The sequence below is a fragment of the Cimex lectularius genome, unplaced genomic scaffold (genome assembly GCF_000648675.2).
Source record: "Cimex lectularius strain Harlan isolate CLEC.00 unplaced genomic scaffold, Clec_2.1 scaffold139, whole genome shotgun sequence".
NCBI classification, from domain to species: Eukaryota; Metazoa; Arthropoda; class Insecta; order Hemiptera; family Cimicidae; genus Cimex; species Cimex lectularius.
In genome coordinates, this window is record NW_019392832.1 from 1132886 (window position 1) to 1153327 (window position 20442).

At 35.4% G+C, this 20442-nt stretch overlaps 1 protein-coding gene across 1 annotated transcript in view; it reads right to left on the minus strand.

The window, feature by feature from the left end:
• Positions 1-20442, minus strand: part of LOC106672553 (lachesin) — a gene marked incomplete at its 5' end in the record, with an annotated part of 140836 nt that overhangs the window by 16868 nt on the left and 103526 nt on the right. The gene's annotated exons all lie outside the window — the stretch shown is intronic.

Genomic DNA, 20442 nt, shown 5'->3' on the forward strand with positions numbered 1-20442 from the left:
TCAATTGTCGTCGAGAATCCAAACCGATTACACGACATTTGAAAAATGGCAAAAAGGAGGGAAAACTCATAAGGTGGGGTTTAGATGGGAAGTTGATGTCCGAGTGGATCGAGGTCACGATAGCTCAAGTGGTAGAGCAGCGGCGTATCTAGCCGAAGGTCGTGAGTTCGAATCCCGCTCGTGCCATTAACTTTTTTTCTCAACCAAAACCTTAATTAATTGAAAAGAATTTATTTGGTTAAGTGAAACAAGTAACTTAACAATCGGACCACGAACCCTAATGAATTTAATAAGCAAAATGAAGTATACTTCACTAAAGCTCTCCGTGGCCATTTCATTTGTCGCCGAGAATCAAATAGATTACATGACATTTGAAAAATGGCAAAAAGGAGGGAAAATTCGAAAGGTTTGGTTGAGGTGGGAAGTTAGCGTCCGAGTGGTTCGTGGCCACGATAGCTCAAGTGGTTAGAGCAGCCGCGTGTTTAGCCGAAGGTCGTGGGTTCGAATCCCGCTCGTGTCACTGTCTTTTCCTAAGGTTTCCCTGTGACTTAAAAATGGCTCTGGATGGCCGAAACGTCGCATAATCAGGATTTTTATTTAAAAAGAAAACATTCAAATAATAAGGCATATACAAAAGAAATTTGCATCCTAAGAAGACCAATAACGAAGAAAAGACTAATATAGTTATAATCGTATATAAAAAATCAGGGATAAGAAAATTTTGAAAGAAAGGTAACACTCAGGTTTTTACCAGCTTTTGACGAATATAAAACCCCTTCATCAGGACTTTGAAACTATTTCTAATGTTTTACACGGTTACCAAATACAAACATGTATTTTCAATATTAAAAATTATATCTTCAACTATAATGAATTTATGAGATTAGCTTGGTAGAGTGGATGAGATACACCGCCTATTCTATATTACAATGGTAACCTGGCATCTTTTTGACCACTTTTATAATAACAATTTTTTGGTAAAAATTATTGATATTTTCTAATATCAATACAATGAATATTATAAAATATCGATGTAATGTAAATATCTTAAATATATTTTTTATTATTAACTTTAATATATATAAATTATCAATTTCAATTATTACTATTAACATAACTGAACGTATCAATAACGATTAATTACTTAAAATTATAATGCTTATGTAAGTCTAGACTGAGCTAAGTTATACACGGATTTTAAACAGATTATATTTTTCTAAATTAGGCTGTATTAAAACACAATCATTACTGAAAATATTTTTCACGTAAATAACATTAAGATTTTATATTTTCGCTAAAACAAAAATAATAACATCTAAATAGTAATAATACATGTGATGAGTACAAAGATTTGTTTTATATGTAGAATTTTTGTAAAATTTATTTCACGTTAAAATTAAATCTACATGTTCGCCGATGAAATGATTAATTTTTCGGGAAATTAAGTTGCCTATTTTTGCTGATTGTTTATGACCAAAAATGTTTCAATTTAATTGGAATAAGGCGTTATAAAAAAATGTTCTGTAAGGACATTACAAAGTGTTAAAATAATGTTTTTTTCTGTGATAAAGTAGATTGGAGTTTTTTTTCTGTTCCTTTTTATAAGGTGAACCAATTGTGGAATTTCCTTTTCATATTGTTGTAACTTTGTTCAACAACTCTAATGTTCTGATGGAAGGAAAGTCGAGTTTTTCTTACAATGATGTTGATGTTGCCTTCCTGAAAGATCGGAGACCATTAAAACAGGGATTATTAACGGATTGGCCTCGTCCCGAAATAATTCAACTCCGGCCTCAACTTAAATCACTAAAAATTAGAGTGGCGAGGAAAAGTGGCGACAAAGAGGGAAAGTTGGTAAACGGACTGTGGAAGGAGCCGTGCTGAGTTAATGCAACGCCGGGAATAATTGCTGAGTGGGAGCGTAATGGATAAAGAAACCAACTCTCTTTTTTCTCTCCTCCTCACCCTTCCAAGAAGACAGCTGAGTTGGGAAAAAGTTGGAAGAAGAGAGCTCCGAACTTTTTTCCTTCTACTTAGCTGTAATTATCTCTTCATTATGTAGGCGCAGTTCGGAAGTAGACTGTTTAATATAAACCTCGGAGGTTTTCCGGAGGGTAACCTTGTACCGAGAAGGAACTAACTTTTCCTCTCTTACTCTTTAACCACGGTTGATGGTTTTGAAAAAAATTAAAAACTCATATGAAGAAAATTTATATAAATAAAATCCATTAAAAACAATACCTATCAAATGGGAAAAGAGATTTTTAAAAGCAGAAAGAGATATAAAAAGACAAAGAGAAAAAGAGAAAAACAAATGGAATGTTATAATAGATAGATAGATATTGAGATAGATAGATAGATAGATAGATAGATAGATAGATAGAAAGAGAGAGAAAGAGAGAGAGAGAGAGAGAGAGAGAGAGAGAGAGAGAGAGAGAGTGGGAGCAAAAGAGTAGTAGGTAGATATGTAGAATATATAGGAAAAAAATAAATATAAAATTTTGAAAAACCTAAAAGACTNTATATATATACATACATAAAAGTACATAAAAGGATATACAGAAAAATAGAAATATGGATAATGGATAGAGATAAATAGAAAGTAGGGTAAAAGTGTTAATATCATTTTTAGTCAAAGTGAAAATATCAATCTTAAATTAATAAGATTTAGTAATAAAATTGTATTATTTATTTAAAACTCTATAATTTGTTTTTATATAGGAAAAATAAAGCTCATTGGCTTTTTTTCGAAAATCATCGCATCTGCATACGTATGAATGAAGATATTTCGTGTGAGGGTAAAAATGAAATAAAAAATTGACTCATGCTTTCTGCAGAAAGCGTAATGAAATCTAACCGAATCGGCATTTCGTCCTAGAAGGAACAAAAGCCGGAAGATCGAGTTTTGCCCCTCCGACACCGCAATCTCCTTATTGAAATTCCAAACTGTCTTCCCATCCGACATTCTTTTCTTCGCTTTGATTTCCTCCGATTCCTTTTCTGTTTTTGTCTTTTTTAGTAAATATTTTTCATTTTACTTAGTATTGTTAGTCCTGAAAAATGCGCCTGGGCCAAAAATAATAAACACTGGGTTATAAAGGTCCCGTGAGCAGAATGCTCGAGATTACATCTCGCCGAGAGTAATTAATCAGGCGTAATTATAACGGCCCAAGAGGCTTTATAGGTGTCGCTCTCAGGGTCCATTCAAGGGGTAATGCGTTTGTTGGCTCTACAAATTTCCACCGTTCTATTTACACCACTGTTCTTTGTTAATGAGCCGAGATGAACATTGTAATTCTAATATCGGAAAGGCTTAGTGGAAGTAAAGCAACGCTAATGACCTGCATGTCAACCCAATATTATTTATAACTGTGCTTATAATCATAACCCCCCTCTCTCTCCGTTTCAACGTGACATATATCAAAAACTCGTCACTCAGTGATGAAAGCTTGGAACATCATCTATCCGCACGCTTGCTATGATTTAGGACTGTATAATTTCATGTATTGTAGGAATGTTTAATCTCGTTAGATTCCATTTAGAGTGTTGGAGCAAACCCTCGAAAGGCTTGCCTGAAACCACTGAATAGAAGACTAATACAAATAAAATGAAAGATTGATTACGTTTTTAATTGTTAATACTTCAAAACAATAGTCTTTTCGATTGAAGTGTAAAAAATAAAAATCGTTTGTCATATATACCTGTTTAGTACTGAAATATTGTATTATAAAAGAATATTATTTTTAATTTATCAGTGTTCATAATTTGTTTTGCGAATCGGCGAACGCATGTTGAACTGGTACTGGGTTACTCACTGGGTCCGTCTCATCTCACAGGTTTTCGAATTTTGAAAACACATTTCGGCATTGCGGCATCTTCAGTGAGGAATTATCTGTTGACAACCGTGAGACAGTTTTTTATTGAAGATGGGGGCATTGCAGAAACGCGTTTGAGCAATTCAAAAACACTTGAGTGATGACGGACCCAGTAGCGGTACGAAAATATTCTCTACTTACTCTCATATTAAACCACTCAAACTTCTTAGCCGCATATCCTCCTACAGTAATGTCCAAAACGTCACAGTAATGTCCAAAATCTTTCGACTTTTTTTAAAACTCCTAATGCTTATCTTGGATTTACATAAAATCACACCTTTTCATCAATTCGGTTTCCGTACTCATCATTCCACGATCCGCAAAGGTTCAGAGTCGCTGACGCCCGGGTGCTTTTTAGAGACAAGTTTTCGACATGGTCTGGCACGCAGAAATACTCTTAAAAGTACTTCTAAACTTTTGTGTTTCAAAGTATGGTGGGGAAATGAGTTTTTTTGATTTTTGACCGATCCAAGCCGGCGTTGTGCAAGGGTGCATTCTTGGCCCTATCCTACATACTATCTACATTGCTGACTTGCCGAAGCATATAGCCCAACACCGTCCTTACAAAATAAACATTACCGCCAATTTTTCTGCAAACGCCAATCTTACCCAAGCCACATCCATTATCCAGAGGTATTTTGAGCTCATCGAAGAATGGTGTGGAAGTGGAAATTAAAACTGAAGGAAGACAAATCCACCAAAATTACGTCACAAGTTAGGACCTAGGACTGTACTTTCACAGTAGACTGACGTGAAATCAAGTAAGACTCAAGCGAGAAGGCTAAACAGACGACTTCGACAACTACGAAATATTTTAAGACTGAAATCAGGCATGACTTTAAAGAACAGTCTAATACTGTACAAAACATTAATTCGACATAATGGGACAGACGAAGCGAAAGCTGGGAGGTACCGCCAAGCCACTAATATTGATCTAATTCATTCCAAACGTCTCAAGAAGAATTCTCCAAGTTCCTTACTACTTGTCTAACCTCACGATCCACAATGACCATTGCCTTCGTTAAAGAAATGATCCGTTTACGCTTCCTCAAGGTTCATTCCAACCTTTTAACCTATTTCAATTAATTAATCTTTTTATGAAAGGTCTTGGTCGAAATGAAAAAGTTAGTGTCACGAGCGGGATTCGAACCCACGACCCTCGGATAAATACGCCGCTGCTCTACCGCTTGAGCTATCGTGTCTTCGATCCACTCGGACACCAACGCCCCATCTCACCCTACCTTTCGAATTTTCGTGGGTTCGAATCCCGCTCGTGACACTAACTTTTTCATTTCGACCAAGACCTTTCATAAAAAGATTAATTAATTGAAAGAAGTAAGTTGGTCATTAGACCACTAAATATAACGGCTTTTAACCTATCCCAAAACTACTACTACCACTACCACATATCCCAAGTAAACAGAAAAAATTGTTATATGTACAAGATACAAAAAAAAAAAAAAAATAAATAAAATAAAATAAATAAATAAAAAGGATGTAAATCGTAAATACAGTTATTTTTTAAAATATTGACATGCCACTGAAGGATGATTTTCTCCATCATACTTTTCCTATATTTTTCAATCTATCTGTTTGTCTTTTTCATTAACACTATTTCCCTATTTATATGTGTATGCATTTATTTTTCTATATATCTTACGTCCTCTCTACTGTTAGTTCTCTCTCTCTCTCTCTCTCTCTCTCTCTCTCTCTCTCTTTTTTTTTCTATCTATATAACTGTTTTTCAAGCTATCTACATATCTAGATATATATCACTTATTCTAATGCTCTTCTTTTTCTCTCCCCGAGTTTCTCTGTTACTTTCTGCTTTTGTCCTATTATTTTTAATAGATTTTATGGATTCACGTCTTCATTATATGATTATTTAATTGAAAAAGAAAAACAAACAAAACATCAACAGTGCTTAAAAAGTAGAGTAAGAGTTACGCATTTCACTCCGGAAAATGTGAAAGGAGACATAGAAAAGACAATTTATAATAACCCCAAAACTGTAGTAGCTGTTTCACTTTTCTTTTTCTTTGAGACTACTATCCAAAGGGAAAGGTAGACCTGAACATATATGGTAGAGATTGGATAGAAAGAATAGCTGAAGGTGTCTGAAAATTCCAGCTGGTTTTTGTAATTGTTACAAATTATTTTTAAAAAAAATTTCATAAATCGTCAGAACACCAGAACAGGCGGAAGATCGGGTTCAATCACTGTATTCATCGCCAGATTAGCTTGAGTCGAGTTGTACTACTATTGCTAAATTAGAAACAGAATCCCTTTATGGCATGGAAGAGAAGTTCGGATATTAAATTATGGATTCGACGGAACACGTCCAAAGCAATCGATGCCTGTAAATCACTCGAAACAGACAATGTGCTTTGTGCCTGTTCAATGACGGTGTTAATGTCTTCGGATCAAGTAATCCAGGCGAGGAATGCTCCCCGGTTCGGTAAGCACAACACGTCTAAAGCATCATTTCGCCTCGTGCAAACACGACACCTTTGCTCAATTACGATTAATTGCCAAATAGGAAACACATTTCAACATATGCGGAAACTATTTAAGTAAAAATCTTCTTATTACATTTAGGTTTAAATCCCAGGAACAAACCTGGAAGAAACTTTCTATTCTATTTTCTATCACATTTTACATATATCGAGTATATTAAAAGAATTGCAGTGAAAAATGGAATGTTACATTTTATTTATATCAGTCAATAGTGACTATATGCAATCTTGTATTTTTTGTACCACTGATGCAACTAATTTTAAACTTTTTTTATCGTTCATAAAAAATTTAACTTCTTGAAAAAGGATATCAGAATTAATTTCCATTGAGCATCAACCCCAGCAAGTGTTTATTGGCAATTACAGTAATATCTTATAACCTACTTATTGCAAAAATTGAACAAAACAAAACTGTACTATGTGCGTAAAGTAGAATTAATATGAAAATGTATGAAATTTATTACACATTGCCGTCCTTCTGTGTTATTATTTTTTTTGTTTTTTCACGTTATTTGGGTTTAAACTGCGGGAATTTGAGCATCTAGATATGTTACTGACTCTCTGCTTTATACGAGAACTACGTCGATAATCTAAAATTATATCCACTCACTTGTACCTCGGAATGTCCACTACAGAACAGACATTAGACATGTAATACATGTATATACATCACCACCCTATTAAAATATAGAATTCTCGTCTCATCCATCCTCCCAGAGTATTTGGTATTTCTCGGGCGGGGTCAACCCGCTAATCACGCTAATAACTTAAGGTGGCCATTGACGATCACTCCAAATGGAACCGCGCCAAGCCGTACAGCTCCATTTGGAGTGCCTGAAATTTGAGGGGGCATTCACGACCGCTCCACTGCCAGTCGCTCCGAACGTCAACCAGTGAATTACCTTCTCAAAATGGATGACGATCTCTTGTGCTACGCTTCTGTTTATTTATATATTAAAAGCAAAAAATCGAAGAGGAAATGGTGTAAGAAGTGGTTCCTGAACAGAAGCCGTAGTACCCACATCAACGTCTTATTTATTCATTATATTTAATGTTCTATTGACCAAATTACTTCTTTCAATTAATTAATCTTTTTTGTAAGGTTTTGGTTGAAATGAAAAAGCTAGTGCCACGAGCGGGATCTGAATCCAAGGCCTTCGGATAAATACGCCGCTGCTCTACCACTTGAGAGAGAAAATTCGAAAGGTTGTAGGTTGAGATGGGGAGTTGGTGTCCGAGTGGATCGAACTATCGAAGTCACGATAGCTCAAGTGGTTAGCGCAGCGGCATAGCCGAATGTCGTGGATTCGAATCCCCTCGTGACACTATTTTTTCATTTCAACCAAAACCTTACACAAAAAATAATTATCGTCTTATTTATAAGACAATTAATTAAGGTTTTTAGTTGAGATGAAAAAAAGTTAATGGCAACGAGAGGGATTCGAACCCACGACCTTCGGCTAGATACGCCGCTGCTCTACCACCTGAGCTATCGTGACCTCGATCCACTCGGACATCAACTCCCCATCGCAATCCCACCTTATGAGTTTTCTCTCCTTTTGCCATTTTTCATCTCAACTAAAAACCTTAATTAATTGTTTTGTATTAATTGGTCAAGCGGACCACGAAAATAGTGAATTAATGTCTTATTTATATTTACTCCAGCTTGTTACCCTCTTGATTAGAAAACAAAAGACAGTCATGAGAGAAATCATCACTCTACATGAAAGGTTGGCAACCACATTACGATTTCTTGCTACAGGGATGAACTACAAAGAACTTAAGTTCTCTACTACGATTTCTGATCAGCGTTAGGGGTTATCAATCTCGTTGCATTTGTATCCTTTGTTTTGAAAACGTCGACCAACTGGTTGAGGATCGAATTTCTTTTATTTCTATCGTGGTAATCATTGTCCACCACTTTCCATAAACATGGTAAACTTTCATACAATTCAATCAGCTCAACAATAAAATCTCGATTGGATGTCATGACCAATAAAGAATAAACGTTTTTGACTTTTTGAGAATGTACGACGGAGATATTTGCTCAGTGACAGACTGCGCCAAAAAAACGCGGTTTTTCCCATTACCGACCAAGCCAGCGCTCCAATATTCCACCGTTTACTCCAGGTTTTTCCATTCACGAACGCGCCATGCCGTCGTCGCGCCGTAGATATTTGAAGTGACGCGATGGAGTTTGGACCGGTCGAATACTCGGCACAGCCGGGCACGTCAGTTCAGTTTTGCCATTGACGTGGTTTTTGGAACGGCGACGCTTTGGACTGCTAGGAGCGATCGTGAATGGCTACCTTTACTTTTACTCCCCAGCCGTCGCTCACTCATCCCAGAGCATTCTTCTTCTAAAGAAGTTCCTCCGGGCAGCGTTGAATTTCCTTTCACGCTTGTAAATTACATTCATTCCCGTAAATCAATACACACTACACGAGGCAACACAAACATTATATACATTTCAAAATCCTCCTTCAGGTACGGGCACAGAGATCTGCCGGGCACCAAGACTACGCATAGATCCGACGACATATTGAAATATTTCCTAAAGCCGTTAAGTCTTCCGCGATTGAAAATGTGCGCAACCGTCATTTTCTTTTACATAATGGGCACCTAGTGTCGTTTTCGTGCCAGAAGGTGCCCATGAGTTATTCTTGAATGGCCTATACTTAGTTTTGTCAGTACGGCCTTTTCTCCGTGGATCAAGAACCGACGTCTTTCTTAACCTGCCACAGTTTGGCAGGGTTATTTCTATTTTTTCACGCCCAACGGTTTTTCCATTGTTCTTATTTGAAATTAATAGTTTTATTGCACATTTACACTATTTGTTTGCACAATTGTATTCAGTTCGCTCGAAGTCATTATTGCATTTTTTCCACCTAGTCTAAATTAAAGGTAAGAAACATATTATCTTACAATATACTTTAAGCATAAAACAGTTTAGAGGAAAATGTATACCCCCTTTCCCGACATTACACGCAACAATAAAGAGCAATAAATCATCAATAAATAAATAAGTGTTGCGGCACTGGTTTTCACAAATGATCAAAATTAAATTAAATTGAAAAAATCGAGTGAACTAATAATGAAATAAAATAATAATAAATTGGGGAAGTCTTGCCAAGAGTATAAAAATCCCTCCCATTCTTTGGCAACGAAGAGCTTCTTAGCTACTTTCAGGCCCGAAATATCATCCAGGTCGTCTTGGTCCAGCCTGCAAAGAACTTCGTACTAATGGCAACTCTCGCTGGATTTTAAATTAAATTTTAAGTTTTAAAAATAAATAAATTACACTGTTTTAGAAACAATATGAGATTATTTAGAGATCGAGAGATGCGCTCTGGTGGGATGTAGGTTTTAGAAAACCATTTTCTTTATCGTGTCAACGTTTCGATCTTTATTGAAATCATCTTCAGGGCCTGGGATTTATAAAGATTGTTTAAATTTTACAAATACATGTAGGATGTGGAGAAAAGTGAATTTATACAATGCTAGAAATTTTAGACTCAATCGAATTATTTGTACTCACTCAACGTTGGCGCGATAAAGAAAATGTTTTTCTAAAATTTATTTAGAAATCGTGAGATGCGGTCTGGTGTGATGTAGGTTTCAGAAAAACATTTTCTTTATCGTGCCAACGTTTCGGTTTTTATTGAGATCATCTTCAGGGCCTGGTATTTACAAACATTGTTTACATATTACAAATACATTTTGGATGTAGAAAAGTGAATTTATACAATGCAAAATATATTTTATATATTCAATCAAAGTATCTCTACTCACTCAAAGTGTTTGTCTTCTGTGTAATTGTGTCATTCAGACAAACACTTTGAGTGAGTAGAGATACTTTGATTGAATATATAAAATATATTTTGCATTGTATAAATTCACTTTTCCACATCAAAAATGTAATTGTAATATGTAAACAATGTTTGTAAATCCCAGGCCCTGAAGATGATCTCAATAAAGATCGAAACGTTGGCACGATAAAGAAAATGTTTTTCTGAAACCTACATCACACCAGACCGCATCTCACGATTTCTAAATAAATATCGATTAACGGTCACTAATCACCAAATATTACATACGTTTTTCTAAAAGCTACGTCACACCAGACCGCATCTCACGATTTCTAAATAAATATCGATTAACGGTCACTAATCACCAAATATTACATACGTTTTTCTAAAAGCTACGTCACACCAGACCGCATCTCACAATCTCCGAATAAACATTAACTAACGGTCACTAAACACCACAAATATGAGATGTTTAGACAAATCGTGAGAGAAAAACTTGCAGAAATTTACGTAAGAACAAGACTCGCAGAGCAATATTGAGGAAAAAGATGGACGGGGATAGGATAGATCAGGGATAATCTAGAAAATACAAAACGTAATTATCGTTTACAAGAAGGCAATGAGAATATTCAAGTAGATACTGTACTCAACAAATCAACAAACAGAAAAAGACTTAGTATCTATTTTCACATTATTTCGTTGAACCAGGTACCGTTGACAGACACACATTCCCATTTAACACATGTTCATTATTTTTCAAACAATATATGTTTAAGCCTTTAATGCTTGTATTTACGGTAGTTAGTCTTCCCTAGTATAAAGAAAGGGTTTTAAGGGCCTATTTTTTGCATGAATTATAAAAACTTACAATTGCTCTTTAGTGGGTTGTGTGGTAGGTATGTTTAGTTAAATGAATGTAGTCCATCAGAGTCTGCGAGGAAATCCTCCAACAATTCTTAGAGCTGCATTTTGGACTACCTGGAGCGTAGCAATATTGTATTTAGGCATATTTTCCGAAATGGGAGCATCAGCTCTTTTATTTGTTAAAGGTGACCTTATGCCATCTATCTGTACAAATTTCCTATTCGTTAGGTTATTACCCGAAACAATAAAAAACCCAGAATTCATTTACCAAATAACGCACAAAAATAACGCCGGCATAATTATTACCTTGATTATAGTTTAGACTATACTCTAACTAGATTTATTATAAAGCTAAATTATATAAAAATTAGTGAATGTAAATAAAGTAAGATAATTTTTGCCATGTTGTGCGTGCATTTGTTTTATTCATCCAACCATATTTCGTTTAAAACAAATTATATCAATTTGTCCAACTTAAACATTTTGTAAAAAAATTCAAAATTTGGAGAAATTCGCTTTGAAAAGAACACTAACTTTGACTATTCAACACCTTCGTGGAAACAACCCTTCTCCAAAAAGATTAGTTTCAAAGTACCTATCTTCCTTCAGTTTGTGCAATTTTTTTAAACTCAATTATATGATTAAACAATCGATTAAATATTACTGATTGTGAAATTTGACACTCACAAAAAGAACAGCTTTTAAAATTTTGGTAATTGTAAAAAACATGTGGTGAAAAAAATATAATAGGTATATACTACAAAATAAACGTTTTTCAAAAATTGTTTTATTGAATTAGATTTTAACGGAATTTTAGGACAAATTTTACACTTAACTTCCCGAATCAATTAATAAGGACATTTCGGCCGGATCCCCCTTGTTTGGTATCTTTTGTTAGGAACTTCTCCGAGCATTTTCGTGAGTCTTCCGTCAGAACTGAGGTTTCTTATTTCATTGTATCCGCCTATGAAGACCCCCTCAACGAAGACCATGGGCAAATCGCAGTAGCCCACTTTCTTCCTCAGGAGGCTCATGAATTTTTCCGACGGGAGGTACCGGTCCAGCTCGACAGTCAGGTAGTCGCCCCAGGTCTTATTGAGCTCCTTCTTCACCTCCAGGCATTCGTGGCAGTACGTGCTCGAAAAGAGGACAACCCTGTTGTTCGCGAGGATGTTTTCGAGTGTGTCCTGGTCTTGAGATCGACAGCAAGAGCTGCCCATTAGGACAAGTCTCCGATTCGAAAACGTGAAAACGAACTGACATTTATTCAGAGAAGATCAGTTAATACATGGTTTTAAATCCTTAATTAAGTTTGAATAAAAAAATAATAATTTGCATTATTTCTTCTCACTTAACAATAATTTACATAGAAAACATTCATTACAAAAGTATTCCTCCTTCATTTGTTTATTTATTAATTTCATACAAAGTAAGCACTTGCAGTGATTAATAAAATTAATAAAACAATAGCATAATGCACGGTGTAAATGCTTTTACGATTTTAACTAAAGTGAAAATGTTTTTTTCATTCACATTATTCCCCAAACACTTAAAAATAACTTCATTTCTATAAATCTGTTTAAATTGTCCTACATTTCGCCATGTGTTTAAAATCTATCATATGTGAGATCAGTTTTCTCATAAAGGATTTAATAATGGTTATAAATTTTATTTTTTATAAGGAATGGCAGCAATGATGACTTGATTTTCATAATCAGACAATACAACCTCTTAAAGTTAAAAAAATATAAATATAACGTAACAACATCATTGTCAGACAACGCTGCCGTACTGGACCTACAAGATCAACAAAGAAAAAGAAGAGGAGGGTAGTCCTACGCTGAATACGGTAACGCAAAGATCTCCCAAAAAATAAGGAGACGCATTTATCAGCGGTGAGCCATAACAAAATACCTATTCACAAGAAGGAAATCTTTTTTTGTTTGTTAATTAGTTAAGAAAATTAAATTATGATTTATAATTATTTTTGGATGGTGAAAGAATTAATGTATATTATTTAATTAATTTTTTTATTGTAAAAAGGAAATTTTTTTTAGTTTTAAACTTACAAAACAAGCAAGAGATATTAGAGGTTTATATAAAAAAAAGGAAAGTTTTTACTTTATTTTTATTTTATTAAGTTCACTAATTTCTTGGTCCACTTGACCAATTAATATATTACAATTAATTAAATGGCAAAAAGGAGGGAAAATTCAAAAGGTGGGGTTGAGGAGGGAAGTTGGTGTCCGAGTGGATCGAGGACACGATAGCTCAAGTGGTAGAGCAGCGGTGTATCTAGCCGAAGATCGTGGGTTCGAATCCCGCTCGTGCCATTGACTTTTTTATCTCAACTAAGAACCTTAATTAATAGTTATTTTTTAAGGTATTTTTGTTTCCGGTACCGCGAATCAGAACCTCCTGGGTGAAAGCTGGTGAAAGTGAAAATATTAAAAAATAAACCTTAAATAATAAAATAAAAATAAAGTAAAAACTTTCCTTTTTTTATATAAACCTCTTATTGTTTGTGTTGTAAGTTTAAAACTAAAAACAAAATCCTTTTTACAATAAAAAAAAATTAATTAAAGAATAAACATTAATTCTTTCACCATCCAAATATAATTATAAATCAAAATTTAATTTTCTTATCTAATTATCAAACAAAAAAAGATTTCATTCTTGTGAATAGGTATTTTTTATGGCTCGCCGTTGATAAATGCGTCTCCTTATTTTTGGGAGATGTTTGTGGTACCGCGTTCAGCGTAGGACTGCCCTCCTCTTCTTTTTTTTGTCGACCTAGTAGGTCCAGTACGGCAGCGTTGCTTGACAATGATGTTGTTTCGTAACAATATAAACAATTGCTAAAGATGTAAGGTTTTTATGTACTTCTTCAGAATTATCACGATTGTTACTCATCTGCCAATAGCCGTAGAAAAACGCTTCACAAATTAATTGGTCAATTAAATCTTAAGCAACGCTCGAGCTGTTTTATTCACTAAAAGTAGTCACGACGTTTCATATTTTGTAAAATTGATAATAACCACAATCCCTGGAACAATGTAATCAAATATTTGAAAGTTAGTTTGATTTTAAACGAATTTTGTCATCTGTTTCTGTGATAAATCAACTAGAGTTTTTCAGAATGTATCTACTTTGAAAAAAAAAGAACCAATACTAATTTCTTAAAATTTTTATGGCCATGTTTTCTCATCCGTATGTTGTGGAACGGCGAAGTATAATATTGTATATTATTTCCATACCTCTGTTTGACATTAATGTTTAATTCCACTAGTTTCGTGGTCCGCTTGACCAAGTAATATCTTACAATTAATATTGTTTGTAGATTCTTAATTAGAATAAATGAGATCTTTTACAGCAGAAAATAAAATTAATACATCAAATTAAAAACCAAGAAAAGATTTGTCTTGATATCTAACGAGTTATTATTAGAAAAAATTAATAACCCATTGAATGGCGCAAATTGAATAATAAACTACACTAATATCTGAAAATCCAATGAGAACAAAAGGCGATCCAACAATGAGCCCCAAAGCTTTAGGCTCAAAGCATCCTGGGGCAGTAATTAGCATTTGTTCTAACGGAAGGAAGGTTGTATCATCAATGGTCAAAATAACCATATCAAATTATTCAATATTAACCTACATGAAGTTAATAAATACGTAGAGTGAATTGAATTGGGTTAATTGAAAATATTTTTTTTGTAAATGTTAGGTGAATATTTTGAATTATTCACTGTGTATTCAAAGTCATATAGGGTTAGCAAAACAGGCAGATCAAAAATATAGATCTACAAATTTAAAAGATTTAATTTATTAATAATTTTTTGTGGGGTTCGCAACAGAAATAGTCATAGCAACACCCGACGTGCCGGTGTGTTATTAATAATTATAATTGTTATTATTAAAAACATCAAATAATCATTTGTCGGCCTTATTTTATTTTTTTATTTTTGGGTCGGCGAACGGCAAAGGTCATAGCCGACACGCTAGAATATTTAAATGCGGGGTTAGTGTTTCTTCGTTTTGTTTTTCCATTACCCCCTTCTTTTTTACCTTCTTTTTTTTTCTCCTATCTATTTTATGCGTGTGCGTGCGAGCGTATATGCAACACCCACGCCTACACGCAGGAGCATAAGGAGGGGGGACGGCCTCACTATTTCCCTCCAGATCTTTCGCTCTTTTGTAGCTCTGAGGGTTAGTAGTTTTCATAAACCTCGTCCCCCACCCTCTCTCAATTATTTCCTTTCATCTCTTTTTTCCCTCCTCTTCTTTCTTCTTCTTTTTCCTCGTTTTGGAATTTTATTTCTTTTCATTGTTTTGTATTGGACTAGGCGAATCTGTGTTGGAGTGATTGGAGATTCTCTAAGCGATCTTTCTCAGGACCGGATACGTTGGACTAATTCGTATCGCGTGGATACGTGTGTCACCTCACTACCGACTCCCTCTTCTTGTAGTGGAGGGGCGTTCGGATGCTTGGTGACCCAGTGCTGTCCCTCACACGTGGCGCAGTGCCCTAATACAATTTTTACAATAAAATCATCATACAATAAAATGTACTAACCTAGGTTGGCGGGCTCGGGGGTGGGACATTCCACCGGAGCCCTCCCTTAAAATCTAACCAAAAATAATGTTAAAATGAACCTTTCACACAAATAAATACTTGCATACTAATAAATACATTCACACGATTTCATCCACGCAATATGTACAATTAAAATAAGGTGGGCAGCGGGGTGTGGAATAAAACGCCGCTGCCTCACCTCTCACTCATACAATTCCCTACAACTAAACTAAACCTAAATGTGGTGTGTCTGTGGGGTACTCTATATTCCGCCACAGACCCGACCACTTTCACTAATAACTAAATTGTCCGGTTGTCGGCCCTATGGGGTACTCTATATTCCGCCACAGGTCCGACTCCCTTAGACGAAACCATTCTCGCCAATAAAAACATTCACACCAAAGTAAGATAAAAAGAGCCACGTGTGAAGAGAGCTAGATTTGATAGTATATATTTATCCTCTTCAGATACGCAACGAGTTTATCGGTATACTCGCTGTTGTGTTTTAATACTGTAATCATCTCTGCTGGAAGGCCTAACCTGTCACGATATGGCGCTAGGTTGATGCATTCTTGTATCAGGTGTTGTACTGTCATCCTAGCGCCACATAAGGGGCACCTCCGGGGTCTCTTTCCTATAAGACGGTGTCCGTGTGTTAATCTGGTGTGGCCTATTCTCAGTCTTGTTAGGATGATGGCTTTTCTTTTATCTAAATTCACTAAGACCCACGGCTTAACATTCGGCTTAATCGGGTTCAGCTTTTCGGTCATCCCAGTCCAGCGGGTTTGCCAGTTGTCCCAGCTCGTTCTTCTTAAATAGTTTTTAACATCCGCTGGACTGATTGCGATATCCGGGTCACTAGGCATCACCGCCGCTTCCTTAGCCGCCTTGTCGGCCTCCTCATTTCCTTTGAGGCCGACGTGACCGGGAATCCATAGGATAACAACCTCGCTTCCATTAACTTGTATGTCATTTAATTGCTCGTAGAATAATCTAACCAGTGGGTCGACAGAGAATTTATTCTGGACAGCTGAGACCGCGCTGAGCGAATCTGTACATATAACATATTTTCCTTTCCCCATACGTTTGATCTCGCCCAGCGCTGTCAATATGGCCTTATTGTTAACAATTTGAACATATTACGACAAATTTAATAATTCTGTTTTATTTGAAAACCATTAGAACAATTTTTTTAAATTCCGGTAAATATTGCTGTGAAACGGTTAAATCGTCTCAAAATTATCACAATTTTTATTATTTTTGAAACAAATTGGAGATGTAGGCAAAAAATGTGATAGCAGAAATTATTCTTTCCCCAAAACAATCGCTTGTATCAGTTTTATTTATCGATAAAAAATATTGTAAATTAGTTTAAAAAAATAATAAACCCCAGCAAATTCCAGCTACACATTGAATATACAGTGACTCACAGATCGTTCACAGCTGAATGCAATTTGGGTTATATCATTATCTACTTTACAAAACAATTGTGGGACATCAAATAAACTAGTTTTTTAATAATTTTATTTATCTTAACACAAAAAACACCCAAAAAATTAAATGTTTCTTTATCATGAGTATTAAAATAATAGAAAATAAATTATCGTGTGCGAACGATAATATGATTGTGTCATAGAAAGTCCTTTAATATTTTGTATGTCCTCGTTTGACTTTCAAAACTGCATCAGTCCTTCTGGGCATACTTCTCACGAGATTTCTGTACTGTTCTGGATGAATTAGGTCCCATTCAACGTGTGTTTTTTTCCCAAAGTTGATCGAAGTTTGAACCGTTTTCTGCGGTATCGACTAAAGATTTTTTAGTTTTCCCCACAAGTGCTCAATTGGATTAAGGTTAGGTGACCGTGGGGGCCATTCCATGACATTAAAAACACGATCAGCAAGCCACTCTTTGGCCAGCAACGGTTTCTTCAGTTCCCGTCGCTCTTAATCCGGCCTCAGCAAACATCTCCGTTTGTTTCAGCACTGACATCCATATTATCATTAACATGCGGCCTAAGCTGAATTTGGACAGCATTGTCAACCTGTCCTGATCGAACGGAGCGTAGATACAACGCCTTTTGGCCTCGGAAAATTTTGTTTTATGACCACTCCTCTTCTTTTGAAAACAACTGTCGTGAATTCCGGACGATCTTTCAGGTTTTGTTATTACCCCAATAATAACAATTTATATTTTTTTGAAATTTCACGATAAGGAAGTCCTTCTTTTAGAGATTTTATTATTTGATCTTTCAAAAATGTTGAAAATGGCTTCATACTGTAATTAAACGGAATAGATCATAACCATTAAGGAAAGGATATATTTTCAATATGTAAGAAAAATAACTAAATTGATGATATCTGATAACAAATTTGAGACGAATTATTGAATGGTTTTTGCGAAATTTGCAATGAAGTAAACCGAGTCACAAAACTGTTCACATGAAGACTAGTAATAAACTGGCTCAATTCAAAGGTATAAACATAAATAAAGATTATTATGGTGAATGTTTGTTTACCAACAGTTCAACGAACTCAATCCTATTGCTGTTGTCTGGATTAAAAAATACGGGATTTGCAAACTACAGATAATAGAAAATTGTTTACTGATGTGAACAAATATGTGAGTCACTGTATGTACGTATACAATACATAATTATTTTCTAACTAAGCGACTTAGCAAAGTAGGTTTAAAAAATTTTGAGTATAAAACCATGTTGATTGACAAATTTTTGAGAAAATCATACAACGAAAGATTTTCGTATAATTATTCGAAAAAAAAAATGGTGATGATTTTAAAAAGCTGCACTGTTCGGAAACGGCAAAGAAGTTTAGAATCCTATAACACAAACGTATAAGCACAAACTTGGCCTAGTAATAAATGAGAACGGAAGAAATATATTAAAAAAATGTTTGAATAGGTTTCGTAGACTTCATTTTTATTTTTCACATTTATAGTGACATAAAAACCAAAAGTAATTGTTATAAATTTTAAAGAAGAGAAATGTTGCCTTTCAACAGTTACCATACCTCGAATATTAGAGAAAATCCTGAAGAATTATGAATTTCTAAATGGGAAACAGGTCATCAAAGAAAAAAATTACCCTGACTGACCCCGGCCCAAAAATTTTCACATTTATAATAAATTATATTTAAAAACTTAAAAGTGTACTTAAAGCGAATTATAATTTTTTATGTGCTTTACTGGACGCGACGTTTTTGTTTTCATATATACAGGGTGTATCAACTTCTATAATCCACCCATTTAATACGGAAGTAACATACAAAATGGTGTGAAGGAGAGAGTGTATCTACTTCTGTAATTCATCCATTTAATTCAGAAACGATTAACTTTAGGAAAAAATAGGGTCTTATACAAACCCGAAGTTAATTTTGGCTAGAGGTCGCGTGGTGGTAACATATTTAATATAACTTTTTCATCTAGCTGGGGAGTAACACTAACTTCGTTATTTTAAATGATAATCTCATATTTTTATTGTGTAATTCGATTCTAGTGTTTATTTTATGTTGCTTTTACTGGAAATAAAATTTTGATAGGATCGACCTTTCTGAGTTATGTGTGGTGATTAGTGACCGTTAATCGGTAATTATGTAGAAATCGTGAGATGCGGTCTGGTGTGATGTAGGTTTCAGAAAAACATTTTCTTTATCGTGCCAACGTTTCGATCTTTATTGAGATCATCTTCAGGGCTCANAAGATGATCTCAAAAAAGATCGAAACGTTGGCACGATAAAGAAAATGTTTTTCTGAAACCTACATCACACCAGACCGCATCTCACGATTTCTAAATAATTTCTGAGTTATGTTCTACGGAAAGCGCGAGAGGGGGTATGCTTTTTGTAACATGATGGCCCCCATTTAATTCGGAAACGATTAACTTTGGCAAAAAATGATCTTATACAAACCCCAAGTTAATTTTGGCTAGAGATCGCGCGGTGGTAACAGATTTAACATAACTTTCTCATCTAGCTGGGAAATGACACTAACTTTGTTATTTTAAATGATAATCCCATTTTTTTTATTGTACAATTCGTTTCAAGAGCTTATTTTATGCCACTTTTACTGAAAGGAAAATTTTGATAGGAACGACCAGTGCTTAGTTGTACTTGACCAATGTGAGAAAGTTATTTTAAATCTGTTACCACCACGCGATTCCTACCCAAAATCCTGCAGCAAACTGCCTACATGTCGACTTCTCCCTCTTGCCCCTTCCGAGGGGGTGGGTTAACGTTGTGCTCTTAACCAGTGCCGCGCATAAAGGGATACCCAAAAGGTGGTCGAAATGCAAACTCCTAGTCGCCCACACATTCCCTAGATAGAGAAGACTCTCTCTGGGTGAAGGGACTCCTCTAGCGTCGAAACCTCCGGACACGCTCTCTAAATCACTAACTACCCCCACCCCCTACAGGAGACCATGCTTACTGTAAAGGCACCTCTGACAACCGCCACCGACAAGCACCCGCCCATCACCATTTCTCAAGCATTCGAGGGACGCCGTCAGCGTAGTTATAGCTCCTTGATAGACTATACGCTCTCGGCAATCCGATCCTTCAGATTCCCGCGAGGTCGGGAGGTAATTCGGAGGTCATGCATTCAAGCAGCTGGGCTTGAACCTGGACGAAAATACGCTGCCCCGCAGTACAGATGGTTATGCACTTTCCCCCGTCCGTATATATATATATATAAGTTATTTTTGACGAGTTTTTTTAGACTTTTGATATCTCCTTAGTTTCATATAATGTTTGCGGATATATTGACCAAATTTCATGAAGATTGATACA